The following is an 8,371-nucleotide window of genomic DNA, read 5'->3' as shown; positions in this document are numbered from 1 at the left end:
TGTTCAAAAAATTAATTAGTACTTTGATACAGGCAGTCCCTGGTTATCGGCAGGGGTTCCATTCTCAGCGGGGGTGCTGATAAGCGAAAACTGCCATTAACAGACATTTATTGATATGGCGCTAATGGTGCCAAATTTCGATTAATGGCACCCATGTTAGTGGGTTATGGCATCATAACTCTATGATCAGCACCTTATGGCACTCATAACCGAAACTTTGCTGTTATGGCGCCATAAATTGCCGATTTTATGGCGGAAGACAAGCGCCATAAAACCAGATTGCCATTAACTGGGCCTGGCGATAACCAGGAACTGCTTGTTTTACTAACCTACTGTTAAAGGTAGCTTATATCTACACGCTTGTAGGTGACCTTGAAACAAAAGATTGAATGGCTGACCACATATGACTGTCTCGTAACAGCCATTCCCCACCAGGTGTGTTTCAAATGTTTTAGCTCACTAGAATTCTTCTTACCAGCCTACAAGTAGTGGGGAGCTTGGGCAGGATCTATAACAATACATAAGTATCCAAATAACAAATTTCATTGTACAAATTTATATTAGGGATGACTCTTATAAATATAAGTGATTCCCATATTGAGAAGGGGATGGTGGTTAGTGCAGCTGTATAAAATCCACTTAGTAGTTAATGACCTTGTCTGAAAGTTATACATGGGCATTCCAGCTTGTATCTGCAAGCTAAATCCTATGTAAAGACCAAAGTTTGTATTTGTGTCCAAAAAATTAATGCAGACCATAAATCAAGTAACAATGTGTAATGAAACTAAAATAGGGATTTTCCTACAAACCTCTGGTTCTTTCATACTCAGTCCGCGGTGTAACATGCTGTAGTGGGGGATATTGTGGTATAGTAGGATGGTGGGCGGGTGGAGAGACCTTGAGACAAGACAAGCACTTCCCCATTGGTCCCCTTTGCCCGCCACACCTGACCTCCCTCGCTGACACCTGGAAAATGATAAAATTTACCGTAGAAATATGAAACGCCATACATGTCCATACCCTTAAAACTTGTATAAAAACCTTTCACAAACAATGCTTAAAGGGACAGCATTTACCTACTTCTTGAATAACGGTTTCAATTAATAGATTTTCAAGTTGAAGGTTTTCTATATGGTTTATTAAAAACTATATTAATAAATATATTCGTGCAACCTTCTCCTTTCCATTTACCTTAGACATCACCCAACACGGGATAAATTTAGACTAAGCTTCAGATACCCATAAAACTGGAAACATACAACCGCAGCCTGGTTCTGCCATTCGCCCTACTGGAATGGTTCTGGCATTCGCCCACTGGAAAATTCACTTGTCCAAGTTTTTTTTCAAGTTTATGGTATGTTTACCATTGTTTTATGATTTATATTCATCTTCAAGGAGCGGGTACTATACACAGAGCCCATTTTCCAAATAAACTGGGAGTTGCCAAACTAGAAGGGTGCAGTAGGGTATAGCCTAGTTTCAAATTTTACCTTGGGATTTTGCCAAACTAGAAGGGTGCAGTAGGGTATAGGCCTAGTTTTCAAATTTTCCTTGGGATTTTACCTAACCTTGACTCATTATTCTCTATAGCCTAGTAGCTCAATCTTTCATCACGGACAAAACTTAATGGAATGGAATACAGTTTAGGCCAAATACAAGCACTGGGACCTATGAGGGCATTCAGCACTGTCAAGGAAATTGAGAGTACGTAGGTCTGAAAGGTGCAAATGGAGGAAAACCTCTCAGTCGCACCATGAAATAATTATATTCGGAGAAGGTGGATAGCTTGATGGAAAAAATATATGAATGGAGGTGGAGTAAAAGGAATGAAAGAGTTTGCCGTTCAGGGGTCGTAGGCACACTGCAAGATCCTAAGTAATAACCTACATTGCACCCTGTGAGGTATACTGATGGGTTTAGCCCACTACGGAGCAAACTTAATATGGTACACTATAGCCTAGCCTGACCATTTAAAAATGGGTAGCCCACCAAACTTAGCCTTGCCTAATACAACACACATATTAGGCACAGGATATTGGTACGGCAGCCGTATCCCGATCGCGGTAGATATTGGTACGGCAGTGAATTGCGTATGCGACATAGTGTGGTGGGGGTACCGCAGATTCTGTCAGTGGTGCTGTGTTGCGCTCTTGACTTGCTGTAGGTACAGCAGTTAACTGTATCCGTTTACCAGTTTGCTAATCTTACTGTATTATGTGATCAGAGTTCGGCTTTTAGGCGGGACAGTCCCGCTTTTTGAACATCTGTCCCCCCCTTTTTTAGTTAGCAAAATGGACCCCTGCCCCATTTTTTTTGCTTGTTTTTGTGAATTTTGTCCCGCTTTTTTGTGCTACAAAAACAAAACTATCCCAATTTTAATAGAATAGTGCTGAAATTTTGTTTAATTTTGCCATTTAACTAGCTGGTAAATTCTATCGTCTTCTCCGACAGCTGCAATACCCAACGAAGTGAATTAAAAGAATATTGTAAAGTGGGATCACCTGAAGAAAAGCGACCCCAACACGCGCTGGGGTCGCTTTTCTTCAGGTGGAAAATATTGGGGTCGCTTTTCTTAAGGTGAGGAATTAACAGGGGTTACAGTAAGGCCGTGGCGGAACGGCCCTTTGCGCCTTATCCGCATATTTAAAGATTCTTGGCAAGCTCGGTATGTTCTGGCAAGAGGTAATGTTGCCCTGCGCGCGGTAGCCACAGGGGTTACAGTAGGTTTGATTATTTTTGTACTGAAATTGCAAGACAATACACTTTTAATTAACTATTGATTGTTTGTCTAAATTTGTGTTTTTAACAAATGTTTAATAAAGTAGTTTTTAATGAATATATATATTTTTTTCTCCTTTTTTCTATAATATTTTGAGCTAAAGTGGGTCACCTGAAGATTGGAGACACCAACAAGCAGGGGTCGTTTATCTTCAGGTGGAAAATATTGGGGTCGCTTTTCTTCAGGAGGAAAATATTGGGGTCGATTTTCTTCAGGAGAGGTATTAGGGGTCGCTAATCTTCAGGTGATCCGTAAAGCGTATAAAGGCAGCCCTTAATTGCAACTTTTTTGCCCCCGATGTCGGGCAAAATAAAGGGCCGAGAAAATCATCAAAAGAAAGGTACGATGGTAGTGTATATATTTATATAATCCTCTTTGAATCTCCTCTTCGCAGTTCTTTTCAGGACCGATTTGATAGTTCGTGACCTACGTATAGGGTAAAAAACCGCATGGTACAGGGGTGGACCATGTACGATCAATGTGTACAACCCCCAAAAAAGTACATTATAACGCGTCCTGACATCGGAGATGGGCATCAGACGCGACTTCTTGTTGGTGAGAAACTGAGCTAAAGACCTCAGGACGCGTTATAATGTACTTTTCTTGGGGTTGTACACATTGATCGTACGTGGTTCACCCCTGTACCATGCGGTTTTTTACCCTAGTATACAATTTTTGAAAGTTTGAGTCTTCATAGATGTCTATGGCTTTTTTCAGCTCGTTAAAGCCTGAAAACATAAGTTTTTCTTCGAAAACTAATGTATATTATTCCGCGGTTCATGCTGTTCCGTTCCCATTTTTCTTGCTGTCACTGATATTCCTGAGGCGGTAAACAAGGGTTCGCACATGCACAATTCACTGCCGTACCAATAACTACAGCAATTGGGGTACGGCTGCCGTACCAATATCCAGTTCGTACATAGGTATTAAGGTTAAGTCTGCCTGAGGAAAATCATGGGATTTAGGTAGGTAATACAATAGTATACCTATACCTAATAGGCTCAGTCTGCCAAGAAATTAATCATAGAACAGTCTGAAACCCTGGAATTCCATACTGCTTCCAGGGATGGGTCTGGCTAGCCAATAGGAGCAAGGCATTTGAAGATCATGGAATAGGTAACATACAATTTTAGCTAGGTAGGCTAAGTCTGCCAAGGATGTCTCAAATCCTGGAATTCCATACGGCTTCCAGAGGTGGGTCTGGCTAGCCAACGGGAATATGATCATTTTTGGCCTCTGATGAAAATCATGGAATAAAATATATAATAGCCTACTAGGTTACGTTTGCCTAGGAAAAGTCTGCAACCCTGGAATTCCATACTGCTTCCAGATGTGGGTCTGGCTAGCCAATCGTAAGGCTGGAATTATTTTTTGGTCTTTGGAAAGAAAAGAAGAAAAGGTGGCCCCAAGATCACCTTACACTGGAACGAACCTCTGAATCCAGATTCCTAGTAATTCCCATTCCAAATTCAGGAGACGAGAACCGCCCGACGACGAACGTCTCACTCGAGACCTTCGTCGTCGTCAGAATAATCGCGAGAAAAAAATAAATAAATAAAAAGGAGTCAAGGACGAACATCCGTATGTTTGAAACGACCTCGAAATAATGGACGAGATGAAAAAAAAAATTTACGGTCTGGTTTTATTTATTTATTCAGGCTGCCGCATAACTACAGAAGTATAAGTTGATGTAGTAGTGCCTTACCTCTCAGGGGGACTACCGCTTCTCCGGCAACCATGAGCGCCTATTTCCCTTCTCCTGGACGTGCTACTATTATCTCGGAATCATCATTCGACCTTCCCTGGCTCCTTTTCCCTTCGAGAAAAACAACCAATTCTCTTCGCTCTCTCTCTCTCTCTCTCTCCTGTGTGTATGTGTTGTTTGTTGGAGGCGAGAGCCAGCGAACAGACGCGGAGGACACGTCAGCTAGCGGACATCGACATGTTTCTCCTCTTCGTGACGGCTTCAGTGTTCGCTGGAGCCACCACGACGGATTCCGATCGTATCTATTGCTGTGTAGTTTCTCTCAGGACAGTTCTTAATTTTCTAAATTGCTGTCCACCTAATGGCAGTGTTGGATCTAGAAAGTTTTCATTTTTAAGGGGAGACCACTTATGATTATCATATATGTAAAATGTATACACGTACGGTAGCCTACATGTATCAATATTTACATATATGCAGACATAGTATATGTACTTAAAACAGTAGTAGTTTTTGTTGTTGCACAGTTTCTGTTGAAATACTCATCAACTAAGTATAACCCATTAAATGCTCGCTACTAATAATGATTTATAGAAAGAAAACAATGTTCTATTATTCATATCCATCCACCGGGGGGATGGGGGACGTCATTGTGACAAGTAGGCCCCCTCCTTAAATCTGCCAAACTAATGGTGTTTTTTTAAACTAAAAAATTAAGTTTAATAAGATTTCATAGCGAATTGAATCAAATTCCCATATCTTAATCGTTAGCATGCCTGAATAATTCGTGCACGGCCGGATAGGTTAGGTCAAGGCTTGAATGTGCACAAATTATTTTTAGATTGAGCCCGACTTGAGCTGGTGATTTCTAGTCAAAATCGATCGATATCTGTTACGAATGAAACCTGAATCATAGACGTTCGATCCACAAAGTAGTACGAGTACAACTAACATGGTCATCTTCAAATTTATTTGCAAATTTAACTTGTTATACATTTGGCTCGATCCCAGCCCTCGCCTAATCTTGACCCTACTGGCACAAGAATGTGACAAGATATCAGGGGGAAATTAGAGTCGAAACTAATGTCCTTTGCCGGTCTTTGGTTTAATAAGTACTTTAGTTAAAATCCTAAACAGCTGTTCCTCCCCTAAAGAGCTACTTCAGTGTTAAGGCTCTTGTACGAATTAAAATCGTTATACTTACAGTATACTTCATTTTGAGATGAGGTTTGTAAAATCTAGTCGTCTTTGTAATATTTTGTTCCATTTTATGAAGTTTGCTTGAGAATGTCTTAAAGTACACCTCAAAATGGAAAAGAACCTGCGCTTCGTTTCGTTTTCCACGTGGCCACTAAATTTTAACTATTGCCCTTGCAATATTCTTGGCATGGTTTACACTTCAATGGTTTGAGAAAGCTAAGGGGAATTTTAACATTACATATACGAGAAGGAGACGCATTTTTTTTTGTTTTTTGTTCTTGGACAAACATATGTCCGTGTGAACTCATTAAATTCTATTCATAATTGAAGCGAATGCGTGACGAACATATCTATTCTCCCGACCTGGTTCAAACCCTACCATAAGAAAGTTTTGGTTTCATTCCTTTTAACGATACTCTTAGATTTCTGTGGAAATCCCATCCCGAAATAAAGGAAAACCGAGAAGATGTGAGCTTCTTGTTTCGCAGATATATTTACATAAAACTGGAGAATGTGACAAGTAAATTTTATATCTACATGTACCTACAAAAACAGTATAAGCGTCTACACACGCACGGGTGACCCAAGAAAGCAGTAGTAGCCATTTCCACATTCAAAACTTATCTGCAGAATCGTCAATAAATCTCCATTAACGAAAATCCACAAAATTAGCGAGTTCATACGGAAGGACCCATTAGCAGGGCATCAAATACCCAAAGGCAACACACCATTCACCTTTGTCTTGTACACATACATGAATATTAGTGATACTGTCAGCTGGGCTCCTGTGGGCGCCAGAAGAGTTGGAAGGTTCATACCTATGAGAAGAGGGACTGGATATAGCGCGGGAAATAATAGGGTGGCGGTATTTCATCTACCAATGTCACAATTGCTCATGACTTCAACTGTATCTAACTTGGATGAAATTAGTGTCGTTACACCTGGTTATGAGAATCCTTTTAACCATAGAAAATTCCTCACCTGATTCATAACATACAACCACGGTCTAGTTATATTAGACCATGCATACATCTTGCAATAAAATGAACACCGATTACACAGTTTAAGTGTCATTAACACACAATCTGACATTCATTATAAAGAATGCTAACTATGGCACAGAATATTGCACAGGGTAAAAATTTTTTCACTGTACACTCTGACTGAATTAATAGATAATATGTAACATAGGAAAAGCTATAGAGCTACTCACATTAATGAAAATATGTACTGAAATTAATTCATGCGAGGAATACTATTTTGCTTTAAAACACAGGTGACTCTATTTTACGAAATAGCACGCAAATCAAATTTTATATACTGATAATGATTAAACGGGAAGTACATGTGTTTCATATCAGCTCACTACACACGGGACACCCGCCTTGTAGTACCGAAAGTGTTAAAAAGTTATTTTTTATCATATTCAGCGATCGCGGCACCATCTTTGATTTTTCATGCCAGTTCGACTTGCAAAATTGAGGCAATTATAAACTAATTTTTCAGATATCGGGGGGCATTCTTATATTTATTTACGGATTAGTGGACCCACCTTCCCAACACCATTCCCCCACACAGGTGACAAAACTTTATATATATATATATATATATATATATATATATATATATATATATATATATATATATTATATATATCTATATATAGATATATGCCACGAAGGAAAAATAAACGAAGGAGGATCTGCAAGATCTTTCGACGTTAAACGTCCTTTACTGAGCAGAGACTGACATACCAAAAATACGAGAAAAACAATACAAGAAGATTCGTATAACTGACAGATAGGGATTATAAAGAGATTAGTACCTAGAATCCGACACACCTGGAAGATAAGAAACCTTCCCTAACAAGCATAAACAATGGGTGCAATTAAAGGTTTAAGACAATCATCTCAGATACAATTTCAAGACAATTAAAGGATTATAGGTGACAGCTATTCAGAACTTGGTAAACAAAACCATATTCACAATACATGTCAGACATACATTACAACAAAAATAATAACTCTAGGGCAACTGATTTTTATTTAAGTCAGTAATTATATCTTTGAGGTCATTCCTAAACATGCTACAGGTACAAGGGTCTAAATGAAAAAGGCCACGACTAACATTGAAATTACAATGAAAAGTAAGTTGTATTAAAGCAGATTCTAAAAGATTTCGTGATAAGACATCTCTTGACCTTGCAATTACTGAACTATCAACCCAATTTATTCGGTGGTTGTTTTCACTTAAATGAATGAATATTGCATTAGATTTTTGCCCAGTTTTTACAGAATATTTATGCTGGCTTAGCCTTACTTTTAAGCCTTTGCTAGACTGTCCGAGATAAAATGAGGGACAATCCATACATGGAATTTTATATATTATGTTGTTGCTTTCTCTGGGGCCATTTTTTATTAACATTCCTTTTAGTGTGTTATAATAGGAAAAAACAAGGTTGACATTAAAAGCTTTTAACAATGATTTAATGGTTTCAAATCTGTTAAAATAAGGCAAACTGAGAATGTTCTTAGAATTTTCTTTCTGCGTGTTACTTACAGTATAAAACTTTTTGTGGGCTTTATTATAACAAATGTCTAATATATGTGAAGGATAGCTATCCTTTAATTGTCTTGAAATTGTATCTGAGATGATTGTCTTAAACCTTTAATTGCACCCATTGTTTA

The sequence above is a fragment of the Macrobrachium nipponense genome, chromosome 30 (assembly GCF_015104395.2).
Source record: "Macrobrachium nipponense isolate FS-2020 chromosome 30, ASM1510439v2, whole genome shotgun sequence".
In the NCBI taxonomy this organism is placed as follows: Eukaryota; Metazoa; Arthropoda; class Malacostraca; order Decapoda; family Palaemonidae; genus Macrobrachium; species Macrobrachium nipponense.
Note: the sequence above shows the minus strand (reverse complement) of the source record.